The following is a 26641-nucleotide window of genomic DNA, read 5'->3' as shown; positions in this document are numbered from 1 at the left end:
GACAACCCAGAATACGTCAGCTGAGGGAGGACAGGTGGTGGTAAATAAGAGGATGTTTCATTGCCCGGGTTTGACCTGATGCTATGAACTTCATGAGATCTGGAGTTGGTGTTGACGACTTCCAGGACTACTTCCTCTTGTTTGTACACTACCTCTGGTGGGTCTGTCCTGTCAGTCAAGGGGACAGGGCATAGCCAGAGATTGTGATGGAGGACTCTGGTGCATTGTGTGTTAGGTATGATTCTGACTGTGACACTATGACAACTATGACACAGTTTTTGCTTGAATAGTCTGGGAACAGCTCTCCCAGTTTGTCATTATGCCTTTGGTAGGTTGACTTGGTTAATGCAAGATCTGGCTTAATTCCCTAATACATCTTCACTGAAATATATACCTTTGTGCTTCATAGAGTTTGCCCATTACTGCTGATAGAATAATAACATTTCTAGCATTTTTGTTACTTTATATGCGTAATGTGCTGAACATTCTTATGACCAAATCTATGGGTTTGTCAAATGAACCCTCATGGTAAAGTAAAACGTTTCAAAGACAAAGCACTGCAAGAGCATCATTTCAGAATTTCTCTGGGTACTCTGCTCACAGTAACATTGAAGGAAGTTCTTCTTCTGCACTTTCTGCTGATCTTCCATTGAAGTTATAGCAAGTGGTCAGGAGGAACTGCTTGGAAATATTATTCCATAAATTTTGGAAATAGGAAAATGTTAGGCCCAATAAAAAATATTTCATGTCCGTTCTTTCTTCTTTACGATAACTTTAAATGTCTTAGCAAGACACTTCTCCCATGCCTTTCAATGTACGTTCTCTGATTTATTCCATTGCGTAAAAGTTCTGACTAACTTCCTTTCTTCTAATTTCTTGATTATGTCTTGTATAGCTTGCCCTTTGTCTTCATAATCATAATCTTGAAATATTCAACTAGATCATCACAAAGGATAATTTATTTTGCCTAAGGAAACAAACCCAGCTTCCTGGATTTAATCATAATTAAATTCCTGATGACTGAAATCAGCTGCTTGCTACTGTATTCTCTGATGGGTAATAATATCCTTTGTATGAGTAGATGGCCAGAACTACACATGATATTCCAGATGGAGTCTGATCAACACCCTAAACAGAAATAATTTAAATATTATTGGTTTCCACTCTTCTTCTGCTAAAAATTGTAATGTAATTGGTATGTGAATGGTTTCTTTGTACCTTTACTGTTACAAATAATTATTCTGGATAGTAGTTTATTTTAAACTAAGATTGAAAAATACACGAAGGCTGTATTAAGAATTTGACATTATCACAGTTACGTGGCTGATTTCCAATCTAAATCATGACCTGCATTGCGTTGGATTTGAGCTGTTAAATTGTGCCATAGGGACTTAGAAGCTTCCAAATGCCAAAAGGCAATTGCATGGCACCGATACTTAATAATTAATGAAGAGAGACAAAAGAGATGTCTATTCCTGCCATCAGCTCAGACAGTATTTGGAAGTCTGAAGAATCTTAAGGGTTGGGTGTGGAGGTATTTTATATCACTGCGCCTGGATAGAGTTGACCATTCCACTGGAAGCCTAGGTGTCTGAGACCGCAAGATAAACAGAGTAAGGACTTCTGTATTTTGGATATGTGATTCACTTGGTTGCAATTTTAATGTGGGGTTAGGAGGTCCCAACCAGGCTGATGAAAGGATAATGAGGCAACCTACATGAATGATCTGCCAAGAGAGGAATGTACCCATCACCCACACTGTAAATTTAGAAGATATGAAGATTTTCATGAAGCTGTTAGTGTTCAGCTCAAAATGACAGGTGTATTTTACTGAAGATGTAATAAGAAATTGATTCAGCCCTTGCTTTAAGACCTGCAGCTAAGATTATGTTGCTGTACTGCCCCATTTGCATTTATTCACAGGCATTTATTCCCCCCTATTGTGTAAAGGGGGCACACAGGTTCACATTGCTTGGTTTCCTAAATACATCGTATGTACAGTATTGCAAGCTCCCACAGGCAATCTGCTTAATTGTAACAGAGAGGGATAAATAAAATGAATGAATAACTTGGACGTCAGGTACCTGTTGCACACGGTCCAGAGCTCAGAAGTTTACAATCATGGGGAGATAACAAGTGATGTGTATGATGATTAAAAAAAAATGTTTTAGCTGGCATCAGCTGTCAGGTTACCGACGCCATTTTTCTTTTCTATTTATTTCTTTGCTTCACATTTCCATCACTGAAGTTTCCTCACTTTCTTTGTCTTCTCTGTTGTTATTCATCTCCGAGAAAGTCCTTGGCCAAACTGTCCCTCAAGTAGCTATGTGAACAATTTCTCAATTGTTAAAAGATAGAGTAGGTTTGGGAACACAGAGCTATATCCAACAGAAAATACGCCTGATGCCACTGATGACTAAATTCACAGCTTTTGTTGGAGTGCATTAAAATAGAAACACAGCTGACCAGAGACCAGGGCTGAGGCAAACTTCTCAGACAGTAAAGCAGGTTGTGAGGAATATAATGAATAGCACAGGGCAGAGTGAGGTAAGGACAGGGGAGTTCAAAGGAGGAAGTGGAGAAATGACAGAAAGGAATGTAACACACAAATAACTTTGTCCAAATACCTTACATGAATTCCTCCTACCCGTTCAATCTCTGTTTTCTAGTCCCAATTTGATACAGTCGAAAGTTATTCCAACAGTGACTTCTAGCTGAAAACTTGGTCATCAGCAAAGTGTTAGTTGATCAATGGTCACAGTGTTGGGAATGATCCAAATACTGGCTTTTGGCAATCATTGCATTCACTCTTAAGCCAGTAAGTTACAAAAAGAGAAAAGATACGTACTAGTACAAGGCATAACCCTTGCCACAACATACCCTCGGAGAATAGACAGACAAAATATCATCCTGAGGAACCTTTGCTCACCTTCCTTCCTGGTGCACCATCTGACAGCTGGAATCACGAAAGAAGGCAGGCAATCTCCCAGGCTTTTGATGGTTTTGTCACTGTTGCAAGACTGCTACGCATCTTATCTGTGCACTGCTGCCACTAACCTGTCACTAGAACACAAGAAAATAGGAACAGCAGTAAGCCACCTGGCCCCTCAAGTCTGCCCCGTCATTCCATATGATCGTGGCTGATCTATGCTGGCCTCAACTTCTCTTCTGTGCCAGTTCCCCATAACCCTCAAGTCTTCTAAGAAGCAGATGCAGGGTCATTATAGTGATGATGAGTGAAGATAATTATATTAGGAGCAATTTCAATTCACAAGGAGGTTACTAATAATGGCCCCAGAGGAAAGAAGAAAAATTGTTTTGAACTGATTCCTTACAATTGATAACAAAAAGAAATTTGTATAAAATTGCTTTTCCTGCATTGTGATACTAAGTGGAAGATATTCCTTAGGGCCTAGTATAAATGCTAACTCTGCTCAGACTACCTAGAAGTATAACTATTATGCATTTATACGTTTCCAGTCTATACTGTACCACTTTCTTTTATAATCATAAATATTGAATTGATTTAAAATGTTCTCTCTCATCCTCTTCCTTTCTGCTGATGATCTTGAGATTCCTTCTGCTTTTTAAGGGCAGATCTGTTTTTCCCAGCTATCCTTGATCTTCTTGCATTATATGCAAACTCCAGTCGAGTGCAAATGGATGCTTTGCCCCCTATCAGTGACACACTGACTCTGCTGTAGAGTTCTGTAGGAGGTTAGCTTTGTCTTGAATTTTGAATAATTGTCTTGCCTTTCTTTTGAGAAACCTTGTGTCGTCTTGACAGCCAGCTAATGAGACTAGCCTGCACCTCAACACACCTTCTGTCTTCTCATGGTCACTGTGCATTGAAACTTAATTTTATCATGCAGACTTTTATTCTAGTGAACCCTTTCCCTAGGATCTGAGAGCTGTGGAATTCCTCACCTCTATCAATCTTTGGTTTATTCTATAATCAAAAGGGCTTTAAATCCCCTGGAATGATGTAACTTACCACTGTTTTGAGATTGTCTTATGTTGTACTAATTTCAACCTTGGTAGTGTCCTGTATTATATTTCTTGGCCCTTAACATAGTTTTGTCAAATGAAAGTGTCTGCAATGCTTAGGTTGCTGCTCTAACATACCATCCTGTTACATTGGCCTGCATCCATTCCTCTGAAGGATGAACTATAAAAGTATTTCACAGAGGTAAACAGATTACTCCATTCCATATATGAACACACATAAGCGGCTTGTCACAACATTTGGCATCAGTGCCTCGGACCATGTTTATTTAAGGCAATGTTATTATTGGCAGCTTGGAACTGAATTGAAACTTTTCAGGTTTCTGAGAATAAAAATGGATCATTGTCAAATACTGGATGTTTTCAAGTTCAGTAGCAATACCATTCCCTGCAACAATTTAGTTAGAAACTGTTTACTGTTTGGCTTCAAGGTTGCTGTCTACTTTAGTACTGTTAGGGGTTAAAGTGCACAATTGGAACTCACCAGCTACATGATTTAAACCAACTGTACTTTAGGAAATGTTGGTTCACTTTTTTTGCTCATCAATTCTGGGAAATGGAGCAGTTCAAGCATTCAATGTCAGCATGAGGAACTGCAGTTCCTCCTGACAAATGGAGAAGCATTTAAAAAACAAATTTAACATGCTCTCAGTCTCTTTTAGTGCCTTCCATTCCTTCATGGCCTGTGCTGCTTGAGCAGCCAAGCACAGCAGCCCAGCACTAAAACATCATCTGTATCCGAATGACATCACTGAACGCTGGCTTTTGAATGTCAAGAGGCTATTGCCAGACTGGTGTGAGGGCTTTGTTATCTGTTAAGAACATACCTGGTATACCTGGATTGAAAACTGGTTATCATACAGAAAACAGAACTGGAATAAATGTCTTTTTCAGGTTGGAAGGATGTAATTCGTGGAGTGCCCCAGGGATCAGTTCTTGGCCCTCATTTATTTACTTCTTGTATTAATAACCTGGAAGAGCGGGCAGAGTGTAAGGTATGCATGTTTGCTAATAACACAAAAATAGGTGGAAGAGCAAATTGTGATGAAGATATTGTGACTCTGCAATGGAACATAGATTTATTAAGTGAGTGGGAGTAAGTTCAGCAAATGGAGTTCAATGTGGTACAGTGTGAGGTCATACACTGTAGTAGGAAGAATCAAAAGAGAAATTATAATCTAAATGGTAAACGATTGCACATGAGTGAAGTACAGAGGGAGTTAGGTCTTATACATGAATTGCAAAAAAAAGTTGGCAGTTAGGAAGGCAAATGGCACATAGGCCTTTATTGCAAAGGGGTTGGAGTTTAGAAATAGGGAAGTTGTTTTGTAGTTGCACAGGATATTGGCAAGGCCGCAGCTGGAATACTGAACACAGTTCTAGTTACCTTACCTAGGAAAGGACAGAGAACCATTGGAGGCAGTCTAAAAGAGGTTCAGCAGACTACTTCCTGGGATAAGGGGATTGTCTTGCCATCGAATCTTATATCTTTCAGTAGGATCACTAATCATTCTTCTAAACTCCAAAGAATACGGGTTGGGCCTGTATTCTTTGGTGTTTAGAAGAATGAGAGGTGATCCTACTGAAAGATATAAGATTCTAAGAGGGCCTGACATGGTAGATGTTGAGATATATTCACTAGTGGAAGAACGTCGAACAAGGGGACATAGCTTCAGGATAAGGAGCCCATCACTAAAAATGGTAGTATGTAGAAATTTCTTCTCATAGGGGATGGTGTACCCCTGGAATTCTCTGCCCCACAATATTTAAAGTGAAGGTCAATGAATTTTTGAAAGTTTGGGGGATTAAGGGCTATGTGGATGCAGCACAGAGGAGTGGTTGAAGCCTGGGGTAGATCAGCTATGATCATATTGAGTGGTGGTTTGGCCTAGTGGCCAAATCATGGTCCTTTTGTTTTTCTTGTGCTCTTCTTGTGACAATATGGAACATGGTGTGAGGCTCGAGAGAGACAGATGAGTAGGTCACTGTGAGTGATTTAAGTCCCCAGCTGCCCTGTTCTCAATGGGCTGGATGGGCTTCAATTGTAAGCTAGAAAATTATTAAACACTTCTGGAAAAAATATTGGAATATTCACTTATAGTATTAGAAAAGGTTCAGTTCATTTCTTGCCACAGGAGTTCTCTTGTGCTAAGAGCAAATCTTGCAAAATTGTTTTTAAGAAGTATTCTATCTATTGGCCTGAATCTACTGCACGCTTTGATTGAATTGCATCTGTGTCTAGTGTGACGCCTGTGCACTATGGAGCTGTGACTGACTGAATAGCCTTTGGATAGTTTACAATTTGGAGACGTGCTCTCTGGCATCTGCCAGGGAGATGAGCCAAATTAGTGGTAGGGAATTAGAGTGGCAGTCTTAGAAGTCTCCTACAGTGGGCAGCTGCAGGCAGTCTCCATACAACTAGCAGAAGTGACAATCTTGCTCATTAAAATGTTCTGCCTTTCCTTCAATCTATATGAAGCTGGTATGTGATTACAAATGTAATTGTCCTTACCGGTTTTGAAGAATCCATCTTTTGACGACAGGGTGGACATGAGGTGCTTCAAGTGTTTGGCAGGGCCTGTTCTATAGCATCTGGTATTGTCAGTTGAGTTAGGTCATGATCTTTGTTTCTCTTCTGCCCTTTTTCAATTTCTTTATAATATGTCCTGATTTAGACACAGCTAAAACATGAAAATTCCAAATTAATCTTTAATGATTATCTACTTTAAACAACAATTGTATGTTTGCATTACATATTTTAAAACAAACTAAAATATATTCTCTTCTTTGATCGATCTCACATTTCAAATGATGCTAACAATTAATTTTCACTTCTTAACTGGATCTCTATATCTATACACCGTACATGGAAGCTTGCTGGCCATACACAAAGTCATTTCTTAATCACAATATTTGCACAATATTCCAGGTATTTATTCACACCATCAAATGCACCTGGTGTTCTGACATAAGATTAATCCAGAAGTGCTCCCTCCAACATTCCTAAATGTTTTCAGAGTTCCTGAAGCTCTCTGTGCCCTTTGTAGGTATTTGCTCAGTGTGCTGATTTGCAGGAAGCCAATAACATGTTCAGAGCTTGTAGGAAAACTTATTTTAAACTAGTTTCTTAAAGAGATTATTGTCAATCTTCACATACTAAAATAAATATGCTGCATTGTGTTGAATCTATGGAGTTTCCATTTTGTCAGTCAGCTTTGAACAATCCTATATTTTGGAGCAGGCCTGTATGTGCTGAAAGATTGCCGTTATTGCCAGTATTTAAAGTACCTTTGGGTTCACCAGACTGCAAAGTTTCAGTGTAACTCAGGAATGTGCTAAATCCGTGAGGGTGCTTAACCCCTCCAGGAGCTGGTCACACAATTTTGTGATGTGGCTTTTCACTGAGCATAGTATCACTCCAAATAATGCTGCTGGTCTTGCCTTGAACAATCTGCATAAAGACATGAACATTATATATCAAAAGCTTTGAAACCTCTTCATTTTTCATAATCTCAAATCTAAAGTTATTTTTCCTTTATCCTTTCCATTTGATTCCTGTTCCTAAAATTTCACGTACATTTGTTTTCACTCTACAATACTTGTAGCAACTGTTTCTTGCCGCTTGGTGGCATTGCAATAATCTTTAGATTGAAATCATTTTAGAGTAGTTCTCTTACACAACATGTAAAATTGCTTATAATTGACTTATCCATTGATATTCTGAAGGCAGACCCTGTCATGGACCTCCGAGAAGACATTGTTTAGACCTTGCACCGTGCATAAGCATTAAGTGAGGATAACAGTGCACAAAGCTATTTTATAATAAATTGGATTGCAATCTCTAGAGCCTGAATATACTCCATTAAACAACAGAACTCTGCAAATTTTTTCATGTCAATTCCCTTTAGCATTTAATTTTTGGGTTTTTAGGGCTTGTTTATCTCCCTTTTTAATCCCTGTGCATGATTTTTTTATTATTATCAATTCTGATTCTTAATCTTCAATCTGATTGACAAAATACTGTTGTTTTTCTTGCTTACACAACTCATGGGAACTTTCTCTTCAAAGCCTGTGAGAAGGTTGTGGGCACTGGAAGTAATAAGTGTGGCACACTGTTGGTGTAGTAAATAAAAAGATTCTGGCAGTAAAATCTAGGCAGTTATTACAGTGCTTCTCCATTGAAATATTAATTTAGTCCTATATATTAGAAAATATTGACCTAGCCTCAAAACCATTAGGTACAACTCTAATCTGTTGTATCATTCCATGGATGACACCTTGGTTTGCTGTATATCGTGTTTGTGATGTATCTGAGATGAATATTACTAATCCAGTACTTGACAGTTGTTTGTTTGACCTTCGTGGGATTCTGTCCCAAATATCTACTAATCTGAGAAAGAAGAAAAAGGTTCATGTTAGTCTCCCCATAATTTTTATATTTACTCTGTTTCCTCTACTTAACTTGTATTAACATGGACCCAAAGGGATCAATGTAAGCTCTCAATCTTTTTATTGTTAATGTAAACAAGTTTGGCACTGTGCATATCTATAGAGTCCTATCTTCATATCCATTTTAATTGCATTGTAACACTAAATGTTTATATCTTTACCAAATTGTCAGTAATAAAAGAGCAAGTATTTTTCTTTCTACTCTTCTTCATGGATGGAGCATTCATTGCATTATATTCTTGTTCAATTGTTAGATATTTATTCACAATGAACCAATTTGTCACTTCTTATCCGATATACTCAATTTTCTGTCGTCATGTATTCACGTGCTGGGCTAATGATAACAGATTTGCTGGAAATGCTCAGCAGTTCCAAAATTAAAATAATGTAGTTGCTGGAAATTTTAAATAAAAACAGAATATGCTGGAAGTACTTGGCAGATTTCCAACATCTGGAGTGTTTTGCTTTTAGCTGATACTTTCTCTGTATAATTCACAAATAAATTAAAACTCTGTTGGACAGGCTGTTGGAAAAGAACATTTTCTCACCTCTGGCTCCAATCACTCCAGCTCGTTTCCATTGATACTACTAAACTTATTTGTCCTTTTGAGATTTCCTTTCTACTTGCTAAGCTTGGAGTGCACAGGCTTAAAAGCCTTTCTCCTCTTTGAATCCTCACTTGATTATAATCAAGTTTCATTGCACAATTGTCCAACCCAGCTCGACACCTCCAGGGAATTCTATAAACCCTCTGTTTTCTCTTCCTTCAGCAACTTCAGGGACCAGTTTTCTGAATGCTGCTATACAGTAATACATATTTGAAGACAGCAGTCAGTTCTCCCAGTAAAGTTACCTGTTTTGTTTTGCTCCCATTTCCAAATTTGATGTTCTATGTGCTTAATATTCTGAAGGAACCTGAAAATGAACTTGCTCAATTATTATCATCTTTTGATTTCTATTGCCATTTCATGTTCCAACTGGCTAGCTAATTATCTGTTAAATTCAGTATTTTTTTTCTTCTTCTGTAACCCTTCCAAGCATGTATTTCTAAAATACCTTCTGGAATTGTATCTGCCCATTTAACCTAATTTAATAACTTCATCAAAGAATTCCAGTAGTTTTGTGAGGCATGACCTATTCCTTTTAAAGTTGTACTGGTTGCCCTAAATGGCCTTTGTCCCTTTCAGATCAAGAGTGTAATGCTCTCAATCAACTCTGCGCTACAGATTTTAAACTTAGTGGTAATTAAACTCCAGATTCATATCTCTCCAGATTGCATTCACTATCCTCCAGCTCTGTTTCAGCTAGACTTCCTCAAAATGTTACAAGGACCCTCACTAATTTCATTGCTTGCATCGATATTCTAGGCAGTAGTTTAATTAGTCTTCAGTAATGATTCATCTTTCACCTCCACATGCATCATTTTAATTTTTGAGCCCAACTAAGACCCTAATTAAGAAATTCTTCAGCACAGGGAATTCATTAAACATGCAGTGTGTGGTGGGGCAATGCAAAGGGCCTCATAAAGCACTAGGTGTTAGGTGCAACAGAATAGATTAGTACATTTACTGCCCTCAAAGGCCTCCGTCTATTGACTCTGCCAATACAGTAGAAAAATGCAGGTGGGTTATGGGTCTGGTTTGTGCATTGTGCAAGAGGGAAATGAGGGTGGGATAATCATGGTGTTAGTCAGCAGAATTCAGGACCTCAGCTGTTAAGTCAGTTAACAGTGGGTGCTTGTAATCAGCTGCTGTGGAGTGGTCAGGTTTGTGACCATTTGGGGTGGGTGGCTGAGGGAATGGAGGGGAACTGTAGTGAGAAGTAAGCTTTTAACTTAAGGGACATCAGCCCATTGCTGTTTCTTAATGCCAGATTTCATGGATTATATTTATTGTCAAAGCATTCTTCTGCCTGAGTGTCCCAAAGTATCTCTGGGGCCTGCATACACAATGGACTTTACCTGAAGTGCCATCTAGTATATAACATACTGTTTGATGCCGGTGCACATGTCTGGAACCTCTCTGGTTAGCACATTATACAAAAGGGGGAACCTGGAACCAAATCGAGAACTTTGATTTCAAAAGTGGTAAATCCTGCTTGTTTCTCAGAGAGACAAAATGAAGCTCACATAAACATGGCACTATTTGACAGAATTTCTATGCCTTGTAATTTCCACCATCTCCAACTGTGAAAGTTGATCTGAGGAATTAGTCAAAACATCTTTTATTTCCTAATCTTCCCAAATATTTCTGACAAATTTCTTGTAACGTCTGGATTGCAGTGCTCAACCCACCCTGTATTTAGCTGAGAAAATTGCATTTGTTTTGCTACCTACTACTTGTCTTTTTATTGCTGTCTAGCTTTTTCTGATAGTCACAGCAGACTTTAGTCTAATTCCTGATTAATCCTGTTTGTTTACTTATGTCTCTTCAATTTGTACTCAGTATTTGAGTTGCTTTTAACATCATAAATCTTTGATATGTTTTTGACCTCTTTACTCAGCTGAGGTAGTGCTGCCTTTTCAATAAAATGTAGCCTAGAAGATCTGTTCTGCTGTGAATTGTTTTTATGTGATTCGTGATAGATTTAAAGAGGAAAATTAATCACCAAAAATGCTGGGAACTTCTGTGCACATAATAGGAAATTTCGGCATATTCCTCCATGTGTGGTGCGCTAATACATAGAGACAACCAGATGTGCAAAACATGTTTGGCATTGCGGCAGTGCAGGACAAACCTTGAATAAGTGTCGTAGAAACCATGTGGGCCTTAACAGAAGAAAGAAGGCCTGTTTGACCATAAATTAGAGTCTGTCTTTTCCTGAATTGATCTCAGGGCAGCACAGTGGTTCAGCAGGTAATGCTGCTGCCTCTCAGCTCCAGAGACTCCGGTTCCATCCTGGCCTCCAGTGCTGCCCTTCTTCCTGTGACTGGAATCCACTTCGTCCTCCAGTTTTCTCCCACATCTCAAAAGATGTGCTAATTGATAGGTTAATTTATCACTGGAAATTACCCCTAGTGTAGGTAGGAGGAGAATCAGGCAAAAGTTGATGGTATGTGAGAGAGAATAGGTTACAGGATAATAAGTGGGTGAATGGGATTGACACAATGGGCTGAATGGCCTCCTACGTCATGAAACCTCCACAGTGGTTGTGATGTGTCTGATCTTTCTTCAGGTGAGAGCCAACCATTCAGATCCGTGCCCCACGTGCCCATATCTGATGGCATCTTGCCTCATTCTTCGTTGGGACTGCGCAGCCTTCTCTCTCACCTCCAACCCAGTATTTGAAGCTAAAGCTGCCAACAGCTTGGACTTTCAGTTCCTATTGAAAACCATGGCTTTGAGTTCCTGCTCTGGCAAAAGATTGCATTTTGAAGTATGCATTTCTTGCTTGATTTTGAAATTAAAACATAGTTACTGCAAATAACCATGCAGGCAGCCTGGAATTTCAATACATATGCAAAATGCTTTGTATGTTGAGTATTATGAAAGATAACCCCTGTAGCCCGGTTTGAAACTAGTGTGGGTCCCCTGTACAGGGCTATTTTAACACTCACTTTCACACAAAGTTCTATTTTTCCTTTATTGTCTTTCCCAGATCACATTCTTCTTCTTAGTGCAACAATTTGTAAAGTATACTCATTAACATCAATCTGTTCTCAACACTGGGATTAGAAGATTTATTCTCTTTCATTTCAGTGCAAAAACATTATGTTGCCAACCTCATGAGTTGAGATTTTATTGCAGTGAGTTTTATTGAATTTTTATTTATTGAACTCTTGCTGCTTGTCAATGAAATTCCTCTTGCTGAAAAGATTCCTCAATGGTTTCAGACAAGTTGCAGGAAAGGCAGTTAATAAGCAGTCAGGGTGACCACATGTTGCGATGTTATCAGGATTATTCAGATATTAAACACGTTGTCTTGACATTCAATCAAGTTACTGCCAATATGTCATTTGTTCTGAATTTTTTCAAGCTTGCTACCTGGACGCCATTTGTTATCTCCAGCTCTCAATTTTTCTCTCTTGTCTTTCCATATCTTTTTCATTTGATGTATCTTCTACTCTTGCATTAATTTTGAAATATACCATTTTTATGGTATTACAAACCATGATTCAACCACATTACGCAAGAGAAACAAAATGGAATATAACATTTGAACAATTTCATCTGGAGGAAAATTGCTCCCAATGTTTCTTGTATTGAATAATGCCAGTTCTCAGCTTGTCTGCAGAGCTTCTCAGTGTTCAGCGAGCTGAGTTTGATGACTTTACACATGTCAGAATCAGAGACTGGAAAATAGAAACTGCAGTCATTCCGTAGCTCAGTAGCACTGATACAGTTGTTCAAATGTTGTATTCCATTCTGTTTCTCTTGCAGAATATGGTTTGCATTCTCATGCATGTTTTCCTCTAATTCATATATTAATAAAGTAATCAAACACACCCATGCTGAACTCTAAGAAACCCTACAGATGTGCTGAGAACTGGCACCATTCAGTATAAGAAACATCAGGAACAATTTTCCTTCAGATGTTGTTGTTCAAATGTCTATTCTATTTCTTTTGCTGAATAGGACTGAATCATGCTTTGGACCACCAACCATGTTTTGCTCAACATGAGTGTTAACAGTGGTCAATTATGGCTAAAATTTTCGAATGTATCCGAGTGTTGTTACTGTAGGAGGCATTATTTTGGCTCAACCATTCCCTGCTGAATCTGAGAATGAATGCACATTTTTATTGGTACAGATAATACCACAGCTACATGCAAATACTCAGTATCCCTCAGCATATGGGCAATAGTGATGGAGCTTGATGAATATAGTAGCCCCTGACGGGCAAGAAGGAATGAGGTCATTCCCTGCTTTAATGATCCCACTGGAATTTTCTGGCTGTTAAATAAGATGAGATAAATATTAGTCCAACCATTGACACACACAATATTTGATGTTTATGCTAGCTTGCATGACTTGGAATCACAGGCACTAACATGACCACTGCTTGAACTGTGAAGTTGACACATTCTTTGGTTCACTTTCCACCATAATAATTTCTGATATGAATTTTATTCCATTTGAAAGAATATAACCTGCTAAGCTAGATTGGTGCATTATGCACATTATGGTTATTCATTATTAACAAACTAACATACTCTTCAGCCTTGTAAATGCTGTTGTTTGCGCAATACATCTTTGTCAGTTGTTTTAATATAGGTCTTTACACAATTTTAATGAGTAAAATTAGCTCAATTAAATTAATGGATAAAGGAACAGTCTAACATCAAACTAGAATCAGCAACAGTAATTGCTAGGCTTTGGTTTAAAATAAAATGGAAATTGCAAAACATAAAGAAAGATGTGCATTAAAAAGGGTCCTTTTACAACTTTGGGACAATCTAAAATGGCTTACAATCATTAGAATACCTTTGGAATGTGTTCATTATTGTAAAGTTGAAACCATGACAGTCAATTTCTGCTCAGAAGGACCCAATGAACAAAAAAAAAGTGTAATGACCAAATAATCTGTTTAACGATGGTGGGATGAATATCGGTTAGGACACCAGGCATAACTGCCCTACACATCTTTTGAGTAATGGAATCTTTTTACATATGTACAAAGCTACAACGAGGAGATGATCAAGTATCTGGTGCACTTTCACAAGGGCATTAAGAATTGGACTCTTGCCAGAGACACCCCTATTGTATAAACTCATTTTTTTTAAAGGTGCTTCACAACTCGTCCTTTTATCAGCTACCACAGAAATGCTGCTCAGTTTATCTGATCACTGATCTAACTGCTCCCCATCAGTTTTCCAGATTGCTGACCTGATCTGAATCCTCCTCAGGCCAACTATTTGATCGTTAACCCTGATCTGGTTATTGATTGAACCAATGGCTTCCAGCCATTGTATCCTGCCCAATGCCCATTCAGTAAGCTTGTTGCAGTGGCAGTAAACCCATGACCAAAAAGGTTATTTGCATACTGATGCTTTAACCATATGACATGCACATTAGGGTGCCATAAAACTTTCAGGCTATCAAGGGTGAGTAACATATTTTGTTGTTCATGGGGGGGAAAATTTTTCACCTCACAGTTAAATCTAATCAGAGCAATTCAAGTGTAAAGGTTGGAATAAATGCTGAAGAATTGGAGATATATTTTAGATATATTTATATTTCTGACCAAAAAGGAAAATTTTTCTCAAAAACACAAACATTGCAAAACTTGTCTAGGAATTCTAACATGGATTAAAGCATTATTCTCAGCTTGTGCCAATGCTCTGTTACTGTTAGGGTCCAGTGTTTCTTTTGGGCAGTTTGTTGCCATTTGATCTGTTTGGGTTGCTCATGAGAAATAGTTGATGAACTGTGACCTTTGAACTCTACTCTTGACATCTGCAGTGACCACACTTTTTGAATGGAGCCTTAGATTCAAATGTGTTTGTTAGTATTTCTCAATGAGCCCTTTAAAATAGTTATCTCTAAGTTTCCAGTGACAGGCATGTTTTAACACAATGTGAATCAACAAACTTTAGCTGCATTTCAAATAAAACTACCATTTATCAAATCTGTTCAGTGTTGACTTCCTACAGCATTATGTTACTCAACCGTCACAAGCAGCTCATGGGCTGTGTTGAAGCACATTTGCAGTGAAGTCTCCGTAACAGCATACCCCTTTTACTGTACAGAGGTTTCAAGAGTGTGATATCAGAACAGAATTCATGTAGCACTCTCTTGTATTTGCAATGTCTTTATGCCCAATTTCTCTTTACTGCATTATAAAGGTGATTTAAAAAAATTGGCAAATGAATTTTTTTCATGTATGCATGTAATGGGATCTGGTAAGGTACAGGACAACAGAATAACTTGAAGAAGAAAAAAATTAAAAATGGAGAATAGATAGTGAATTATCCCTGTAAATTGTGTATTCTGACATCAAAATGCAGTTTTACAACCCATTATGACACGCAGTGCATTTAAGAACTGCCACTAGTCAAGGGCAAGTGGGTTTGGAGTTGTCCATAGGTAGTCCCACTATCTGCCACTTAAAATATTAGCAAGTGAAAACCAGTTAAAATGCTGAATGAGAAATCAATGTAAAATAAAAATCTAAAGTACAAGGGCCTAGAAATTGCAATGAGCCAATGTAGATGTATTCTGTGGATAGGGTGCAGTATGCTCATGCCAGTTTGGATAGGGTGCAGTATGCTCATGCCAGTTTTAGTCCAGGGCCTACCACTGCAAGCTTCCATTTCTACTGAATGGCTATCACACTTTTTCACAAAGGACATGTATGCCTTCTGGAACTGAAGCCAGAACCAGGGTATTTGGGGTGAGAGGCGAGGAACTGACCATGGTCTGAATTGGGTGTGAGTGAACAGCCCATAAACCCCTTGTGGTATTACAATGTAATCTCTGTATAAAATAGTCTTTCTAGAATTAAGAATTAAAAACTCATTAAGAAGTCAGTGAAGTAGTACAAAAATATTGGAGGGAAAGTATGAAGGAGTGCAAAAGAGAATCTCAGTTTCTGTTACAGAATTCTAAGTCATCAAGAACTTATCAAGACTTCTTTTGCAATTGGAAGTATCTAATGGAAAGTCTTAGAACAGGATTAAAACACCTACAATGTAATGTTACCAAGCCACCTTTCACACACTTACTTCAGTGGCATACTAATCTGGAAGTGCATCATAAAGCATTACTTCAACATGAGTTTATATAGTGAACCTGATAACAATGATAAAAGTGTACTGAAAGGTCAGCAATAAACAAAACCATTGCCCTTTTGTTCATGCTTCTCTTCCTAATAGTCCTTTCTTTTAATAAATTGCAAGTCCAGAATATGTGGCATTTTGAGTAAAGGCAAGAGTTTTCAGTATTAGTCGTGCTGTTGGCTTCTTCCAGTTTATTTACCTTGCCAGGTTACAGAAGGGCTCATGTTCAGATCATCTGGGTTGATGCATTGGGTTGAGCGAAGTCATACCCTCCGAGACACATTTTGAACCTTCTGACCCAAGATCTGATTTTACTTGTGTGTTTTTTCCATTAATCAAGTATAATTCTATGCTGTTTGCTCTTCCATTGACATCGTGCCTGGTCACCATAACTGTTTCACCTCCTTGGTATTGTTATATTGGTAACTTCACTCGCTGGATTTCTGGAAAATTATTGGGCCCTGCTTTGTACATGGATGATAGAGTAGAATTTCAGAGCCTGCAGTATTGAGCTGTGTGCCATGGTTTAGCCTTGTATAAATACCTATTCTGAAATAGTCTAATTGAATTTATAATTGAATGAATAAATAATTGATGCTGGGGAAATAGAGAGCTATGGGTAGGTGCAGATCATGGTTGTTAGGTTTTGATGTGGTGTGTGATGTGCTGAATGGACCAAATCCATATTGCAAACTTATACCATTTCATGGTTCTAATTAATTAACTATAAAGTTTGGTTTTGAATAAAGAGATTTGAAACAGTCTTACATATAGTTATACATGTGGTTTCTAACTATGCTTATAATTATTTTCCTTAAACTATAACATTTAACACTTGATTCGATTAAGGGAGAAAATTGGGAAAAGAAATTGTATTTGTATTGTTAAACACCTAATGTTATTCTCTGGAAAGGGCACATATAACATTTTTATGTGCTATAACAAGAGAGGCTTTCATTTACAAACAATTGGAATCACATCTGTATAGATTTGAAGGCATTTATAATGTCAAAAATGAGAATATAAATCTTTTAATTTTTATTTTAGTTGCAGCTTAATAATGATCTATTTAAGAAAATTAGTAACTTCAGGCTGTTTTATCTTTGAAATTGAATCATGAGTATGGGAATTAACATGGCGTATATTTGTATATAGATACGTAAGTGAGTCACATGAGTATGTAACATAATGTGTTAGTTGTCTCCAATGAATTAGATACTTAAATTCCTGATGTCTTCGAGACATTATCATAATTAGATCTCACCAACATTGCATTACTGGTTCACAGACCAGCTCCAAATACACTACAATTCATGATGATGAGCCTCATTTACCAACTTGGTCGTGCTTTGAGAGAAATTCCCTCTAAGAGCACCTCTGGATTATTGTTCATCAACAGCACTCACCAAGGAACCCAAAAATCTGCACAGTCAGCAAGGAATAATGGTGCAGCTGTTGATGCTCCAGGATGAATAGTAGGCACCACCAGGTTAGACAAAAGAGAGAGAGAAGGGAGTAGAGGCAGTGGCAATCTCTACAAAAAGGAAGCTGGATAGCACTAGTCTGCAGTATGGCAGGAAACCCTGATTACAAGGGAATCAAATACACAGGAGACTTGAGTGCAGCAGCATTATTACTTGGACGGAAACAGGAGAAAATGGTGGCTCAAATGCAGACAGACAACATTGACAGCTGGGGGGAGGGGGATTACAATCAAATATATGAGTCATTCACTGACAAAGTGGAAAAGATGAAAACGTTTTTATGGCTGATAATATTCTTGAGGTAGGAGATGCAATTATTGGACACTGCAGTGAGGGGGCAAAAGAAAGTGATTTTACTGACAGACATGTGCTCTTAAGAATACTGCTGGTTTATTAATCAGGTAGTTCGACAACAAGCCAAAGAATTCCCTTTCAGAGAGGCAGTACAGAAGTTAGAACAATCCTTTAACTTGTAACCATTTCAGATAGTGGAGAGCTATAAATTTGGCATGTGAGAATCAGGATAGGGGAGAAACCATGAGTGGTTATATCGTTGTGCTGAGAGACCTCTCAAGACACTGCACATTGGAACATTGCAGGATGGATTAAATGAAGAACAGAACAAGTATAAATTGTTAAAGATAAAGAGCCCTAAATTGGATCTAGTTTTCAAGATTGTAATCTCAATGGAAGTGGAAGCAACAAAATGTGAAATAATTCCCTTAATCAGCACAATTGTGACAGTTACCTGTAGACGTCCTCTCCAGGTTACGAATGCCCAATTTACAGACAGCCCGTATGTACGGCCGAGTGCTTGGGAGACTGGCAGGATGGATGGGGATGGATTTGCTGGCTGCTGTGGGGCTACAGGCATCCTCTGCCGGGTGGGAATGGGGCATTTCTGCGTGCTTCTCTCTCCACTTCCCCAACCCCACTTAAGCTGTAACAACTGGGGACTGAGTCGAGCTGAGCAGAGCTGGGAGCACTGAGCAGACAGACTCACTCACTCACTGGGTCAGTGAGGTTGGCCCACTCTTTCTGCACCTGCTCGCTCTTCCATCACAGTAGTTTCTGTGATCCTCTCAAAAACGTTTTTGTTCACTTTCAACTTACAAACTGTTTGTGTTACGAATAGTTCTCAGGAACGGAACCCTGTCATAGTCCGAAAGCAACAGAGAAAGCTACGTTCCAGAAACACGGTTAGCACCACATGGCTGTAAGTGCAAAACGTTTTCTTACAATGTAACAGCAGCCATTTCCCATGTGCTTGTCCTTTAAGGAGACAAAGTGTTATCTATGTTTGGAGAAAGGGCATTTCAAAACAGCATATAAATCCAGGCACACAGAACGATGAATAAGAGCAATGCTACCAATACAATACTCATACTGAAGAAACTTGTTGAACAGGAAAGTACCACGAGGCAGTCTGCCAAACATCAACATTAATGTAGATAATGCAGAATTTAATTTGTGAATGTCCATGAGCAGCAAACAACTAAATTTCTAAGTCACTGTGGTGATCAAAGTTAAGTCACTACTAATGCAGACTGAAATAGTGGCATCTTGTTCCACTATGGGTAAAGGTACATACAATGGAAAAGCAATCACTGATTTGTAGCTATAAGGAGAGTTTGGACAAAACTGGACTGTTTTCTCTGGAGCGTCGAAGGCTGAGGGGAGATCTTATAGAAGTATACAAAATTATGAGAAGCATACATAGGGTAAATAGTCAGTCTTTTTCCCAGGGTAGAACTGTCAAATACTAGAGGGCATAGCTTTAAGATGGGTTGAAAGTTTAAAGGAGATGTGTGGGATAAGTTTTTTTCACAGAGTGTAGTTGGTGCCTGGAATACGCTGGAGGACTGGTGGTGGAAGCAGGCACGTAAGTGGTACTTAAGAGGCATTTAGACAGGCACATGAACATCCAGGGAATGGAGGGATATGGATCATGTACAGGCAGATAGGTTCAGTTTAATTTGACATCATGATTGACACAGACATTGTGGGCCAAAGGGCTTTTTCCTGTGCTGTACTGTTTTATCTATGTGCCCTTAACACAAAGCACAGTCAATCTGAAGATATATCTGGTGAAGTTCTGAAGTTATTGAGATAAATGCAATGTATGGTGTGTTACAGCAGCCAGTGACTTGAATTGCTGAGTGAAGTAAGTAACCAACATTACTTGGCAAGGATTTATTAAGACCAGAGATTGATTGGGCAGAAGTGTTTGCTGCTCAAGTTGATGCTTTATCCGGACTGCTACCTGAAGATTTTAATGTGGGTGATGAAAACATGATTTTTTTACATTACAATTTGTATATGATGACTTTCCAGTCACAGCTACAAAAATCATTTGAACGATACAGCAAGCTGACTATGATCCCAAAAGCTGGATCAGTTTGCAAATGTAGACCTTCAACGATTCTCCAGCTGAAGGTTTGAGTCCAAAGTTATTTGAAGTGGGACATATTCCTGTTTCACCATTGTTTTGGCTGAGCTACATGTAAAACCTACTAGCACTGCAAACATGAAAGCTATTACCAGAAGTTTTATATATTGGCCAGGTATTGATAAGGATTTAGAAGAATTTGTGCCAACATTTATATTTTGCTGGGAGTGCAGAACAGCAGCACCAAGAAAGAAACCACTACAGGCATGGCGGTGACTGTCACAACCATTTCATTGAGTACACTCCAATATTTTATCAGAAAGGCAGCAACAATTTTCTAATTCTAACTAATGCACAGTGGAAGTAGATTTGAGTTAGAGATGTGGGATCTTGTAGAACGGCGGAACATACAACTGAGGAATTTGGATGGATCTTAGTGACACATACCATACCTGAAGATTACTGTCTGACAATAAAAGAAACTGTTCCTACCATATTTGAATACTTCAAGAAATGTAATTGTATCAAACATTTAATTCCTCCATATCACCCTTCTTTTAATCCAGCAGTTGAAAGACCCATCTGTATTTTGAAGGAATCGTTGAAAATATACTTCTTCCAAAATTAATCCAGTTTGACACTGAGTTGTCCAATGGGTTGTCTAATGTCCTGTTCAAATCGTACATGCTACAACAGATTTCACATCAGTAGAGCTCTTGACTTCAAATGCTGCTGGGCTGAGTAAGTCCTAGCTCACAAGAGAGTGAAGAGGCAGTATTTCAAACAAAACTCACAGAAAGAAAGAATGAAAACAAAAGAGTGCTAAGAAAAAATACCAAGTATGACAAACAGAAGTGGATATTAGTGAGTTGGTACAAGACATATGCTGAAGAAATATGTGATGATGCATTTATTTCCAGAAATGGATATGGGACCAACGTCTGAAGAGGAAACTTAAGTCGACAGTCAAAAGGTCACACATTCTTCAGATCGAGAAGTAAGTATGCCACCAGGGACCCAAACACAGTTAAGAAGGCCCAAGTACCTGAGCAAGCCAGGCAAGAGATTGAACCTATAGTGCTGTATATACATGAAAAATGTCTCACACTTTGTTTTTATGAGGGAAAATGGTTTTGTATATTTGTATATAGAAACAAGCAAACACTTTAGTGTCCACTATGTAACAGGTTCACAGTTTCATAAATGGTGTAATTCTGTAGTGATGCAGTGTTGAAATGACTGAATTCATAATCCAGACACCTGGACTAATAATCTAGGGACCCAAATTCAAATCTCACTATGGGAGCTGTGGAATAATATTCTGGCTTTAAAACGAGACTTGTCATTCGCTGCCAATTCAACCAGTGAGGCCCAGGTACTGAAAAAATTCTAAATAAAATGAAAAGATATTATTGAATGTCAGAGGATCAGAGGCAGTGTCAGCATTCAAATTCTCGCTCTCAGTATCAATTCTATTCCCTCATTTTGCTTCTATGGAGGCCAAGCAGCACGTTAGCCTTGTTAGTAGAAACCATTCTTTACACACAGCTCACTGTTGGCTTCAATTTTTAGACCCCCCTCTACTAACAATGCATCTAGTAGAGAAATTCAATGTAAATCTGGCAACTTGGTCGAAATTTCAGTCTTCGCATTGTAACTAATCTTTCTTCAGCTACAATCTTTTGATAGTGATCCATGGAAAGCATGATAACTCCAGTCACCTTCAACTGAAGGTCAGTAATGGTTTCCTTTGGAAGAGAGAATAGTTCAACATGCAAGAGGATGGAGGTCTCAAAGTTTTGGACAGTTATCTACGCTTCTACCCTTGTTCTACCCTGAGCTCTCAATCTTTCCAATCAGAGATCAAAAGCAGTTCTCAAAAATTGTAGAAGTCACCCGAGGTTACTGAATGAAGTGGTAAATCATAGCTCCAGGAAGTCTTGAACATTTTTACAACATCAGATGTGATAGCTGCTCAGATTCATTCCTACTGGTGCCTAGTAAAAGGATTATGTGTTCTTTGCTCGGTTTCCTATTCATTTATTTCCTGTTGCAAAAAGTGTCAGACCCCATGGGCAGATGCTTCCCCAAAAGTTCCGTTTTACTGAGATCGAACACATGACAATGTCAGTATTATGAAGTAATGCAGGAAGAGTTGATGAAAGCTTCAGGTGTGACATCCCCTGATTTCTCGAACCATTGTCTCAAGGTGACAGCAGGAACCTCTTCCCAATTCATTATAGGTTAACTGTAATTGTTAAACCTGATTTCTTATGCCTGTTCTGTGCAGATTATGCTGATAGTTCCCTGATTGACATCATTTCTATTTGTAGTTCAGTCAGTGGCTTTAACCTTTTAAGAGAGACACAAGAGACTGCAGATGCTGGAATCTGAAGCAACGAAGAATCTGCTGGAACTCAGTGGGTCAAGCAGCATCTGTGGGAGGAAAGGAATTGTCAATGTTTCGGGTCAAAACCCTGCATCAGGACTGCTGACTTTATAACTTTTAATCTGTGGCAATGATAGTGATGTGTGCTGGGGGTGTTAACAGCTTCCTTGTAATAACTGTACCCCATACCTTAGAAGAAATGGAACAATCTACTTGGGTTCAGCTGTGCGCAGGTCAATCCATGGTTGGGGAAATCTGTCTTTAAAATGTATACATGCAGTGAAAACATTGGTGTTGTGTAGCAAGAGATAAAAAGGACTACACACAACATGTGAGCTTCACATCCAGAGGAAGGCTTGTAGAAAGCAAAAGGATTGTGAATTGGCAGAGAGCTACAGTTACCGACAGTTATATAAAGATAGATTTACATCAACTGAAAGCTTTTATTAAGTAATTTTCAGAACATAACAGGATTTGGTGACTTTGCCCACAGAGACATCTTAGCAAGGGAGATTCATTAAAAAGGTTTGGTTGGTTTTTGATTCAGTGTTTGACACAATTGATCCCATGAAGTTCTGTACCTATGGGCTGACAGTGGTTTAATAAGTAGATAAAATAACATTGTATTCTAATACTTGAATACTCTGTGTACCCATTATAACAACTGTCCAACACAAAGTACCTAAAATAATTAGTCCTTTGTTCATTATCTTTTTCATCTCTACATTCAAGCATTATATTAATTTAAAATTCTAGCATCATATTTATGATAGCTAAACTCAAACTCGAGTGAATACAAAATATACCAAGCACACCAACATAATATTGTGTATTATGATATTGGGTAACTTGACATTAGAAGAAGTCAAACTTCTATAGGATGAGAATAATCCTGGCACAAATGTATCTATTGCCCATCCTTGCCTCTGCTGAGAATATGGAGGTGGATAATTTGAATTGCTTCAGTTCGTGTGTTGATTCTGCTCTGACAATGGTGGCAGAAATGGAAAATAAGGATAGTCCATTGGAATGTTCACGTACATTCAAGTCTGGGTGGGCACTGGCCTCTTGGAGGGGAACTTGGAGAAGGTGGTATTCACATTGTAACGTATTTATGGGTGATTATTTTGCAGAGATAATGGTATTTTTCTCCTTTTCCTGGCCCTTGTCCACTGCTCCATGTGAAATTAGTCATACACCTAGTTTAACCTGAGATCTTTCCAGACAGACTTCTGTGAGCATCATTAAAATAAAATATCTGACAGTTCCAGTTGACAAGGACAAACAGACCAATTAATTGTGATGCCATTCTCCCTTCAAATCTGCTTGTTCCAACATCAAAAGCTTTCCTGAATTTTACATCTTTTGTTCACCCAGAGTTTTTAAATCTTGGATTTGTTGAACTATTATTGGCGTTTACCATGCTTAAAGAGCCGTGCTTTGTTTTTATTCCAAAGTAGCTTTTGTTTCATGTTAGAACCGCTCAGCTCCTTCTTCCATTCCCACAGGATGGTTTGTAATCAAATCGACTTCCTGACATGTTAGAGCAAATGAACATTTCTCAAAAAGTTTTGTTAAATTAACAGAAACCAGCTATGCAAACAAAAATGTCAGTCACAGTACTAGTGGGTATTGCTGTGGTCAGATCATATTCATTCCAAAGATCTCCAGATCAGGAAAGTGTCAAAACACTTTGTGGAAATTTCAAGAATTGTTCAAATTTTGCATCAACCTGGATGCATGGTCTGGCAAAGACCCTTATTATTTCCATCTAAAATAATATTGTTATTGATCAAGTTTTAAAAACATTTTTATTTTGGTTCCTGTTGGAGTGGAAGCACATCGTCACATGTAATTCTCGAGATCAGAGAGAGAATGAATTAATAAGATGGTGATGGTATAAAAATGTATTTCCTTATTACTGTTCTAATGTGGCATATTCATTATTGAGTCTATACAGCAGCAAAGAGGAATACAACCTTTTGGAAAGATAGTCCTTTGTTCATCCCTCCAGGCTGACTCATACCATCACATAACTTTTCCCTGACTTGGAAATAAAGTGAATAAAATGTAAAATTAGTTTGATATAAGATTTGCATTTTCTAAACTTATTATGGGGTAAATGAAACTGATCAAAAGCACACCAAAATGTTTTAAATTCATGTTATCCTAAACTAAACATAGTCCTTGCTTTCTTTGCTTTCTATGTTCATGGGACATGTGCTGCCCTAACTCAGCACGGTCACAGACTCACATTTCGATTTGATGCCTGTGTCCAGTGAGAATAGGTCATGCAGGAGATGGAAGTGGGGGGAATGCGGTTGAGCACAGTGTGGATAGTGGAGCGAGAAGATTAATTTTAAATACCGGCAGGAGATCCTCACCTTGTTCATGCCAGCACATTCAAACAGGCAAGTTTGCGCAGTGTTGGAGGCCCTTGTCACAATCAGGTAAGGACCTCAAGGAGCAAGATTTGAGGTCTGCTGATGTCATTCAGTCCCCATTGTTATCTTAGCCCCAACTATGTGTAGTGAAACTGAATGTGAAGTGTGTGGACTCGGCAGCAAAAATCAACAAATATTCTTACACACAGATGCCTTTTGAAAGGTGACTTCCCCACTGCTGTAGTGGACAAAACCATTCACTGCACCTCATCTATTTCCCACATCTCTGCTCTCACCACCTCTGCCCATGGATTTCATACAGGTGTCTCTGAAAGTTCGTTCTTCCTGAACCGTGGCTTCCCCAATGCCATTGTAGCCAGAGTCGCTGACTACATCTCATCTTGTCCTGTAAATGCCCTCACCCCCCTCTATCCCTGAATATAGGATAGACTTGCCACGGTCCTCACTTTCCACACCACCATCTTCTGAAATCAACAATCATTCTCTCCCACCAGTTCCAACAGGATTTCATCACCAGATGCATCTTCCCTTCCTCCCACTTTTGTAGCATTTTGAAGGAACCATTCCATTCCCTCTTCCATTCCCACCAACTACTCCCCATCCTAAGGCACTTGCCCAGGCAACTACAGCAAATGCAGCACCTGTCCTTTCACCTTTTCCCTTCTGACCATCCAGGGACCCGAACTGTCTCTCCAACTGAAGAAGCAATTCACTTGCACTTCTACCAAAGTAGAGTGCTTTATTTGGAGTTCACAGTGTGGTCTTTATATTGGAGAAACCAAACACAGATTGGATGACTGCTTTGTGGAGCACCTGTATTCAATCTGCAAGAGTGACCTGAAGTTTCTTGTTGTCTGAAACTTTAATTCTCCCATCCTCTCCCACTCTATTTGCCTGTAGCTTCCTGCACTGTTATAAGAAAGTACAGTGCTAGCTTGAGGAGCAACACCTATCTTTCATCTGGGCACCTTGCAGGCTTCCGGAGTCAATAATGAATTCTCCAACTTCTGATAACTTACTTTGTCTGTCTATGTCAGAACTGACTACTTCTGCTGTAAGTCATTCATCTGTGATTCTGGCTCAGTTATCTGCCTCCTTCATTAGCCAACCTGGCCTGCTATTTGCAACATATCGCACTTCTTTGTCACCTTCCAACTACCCCATTAACAATTCACCACCAAGACAGCCCTGGCTTCAACCTGTCACAGATAATCCCTTTTTCCTATCCAGCCCTTCTCTCATTTTCTGTCCAAATTATAAACTAACTTTTTCCTCTCTTTCCCATTTCTGTCAGAGAGTCTTCACACTAACATGTTAACTCTGGTCCTCTTTCCACAATTTCTGCCTGAGCTGCAGTGTTTCCAGATTGTTTCAGATTTCCAGCATCTACTGATTTTTTTTTTGAGAATTTTACTCCATTAGCCCATCATTCCACAGTATTCCTGCTGAGCTGGGAAGGGAATCGTGCCTGGACTATGAAGCTCATGAGTTAAAATAATTATTGAGCCAGAATGAACCTACTGTTTGCCCTGCCACCTCTTAGCCGTATTCTTGCTCAGCGATTAAAATCATTGTTCCGATCAATGGTGCCAAGGGAGTAAAATATTTTGCATATGTAGAATTAGAAGTGTCCATATTGCGCCTGCTTGAGCTGTTTCCTAAGCTAAAGAGAACCACATTCTCTCAACCTTGTGGTAGAACTCGCAACAAAAGCCAGCAAAATATATAAAGCTGACATGATCTCAATCTTAAAGAAATAATCCACATAATTTCTACCTGTTTCTTGGCTTCAAACACTTTTCC

Source organism: Pristis pectinata, chromosome 8 (assembly GCF_009764475.1).
Source record: "Pristis pectinata isolate sPriPec2 chromosome 8, sPriPec2.1.pri, whole genome shotgun sequence".
Lineage (NCBI taxonomy): Eukaryota > Metazoa > Chordata > Chondrichthyes > Rhinopristiformes > Pristidae > Pristis > Pristis pectinata.
This window is presented reverse-complemented; position numbering follows the sequence as displayed.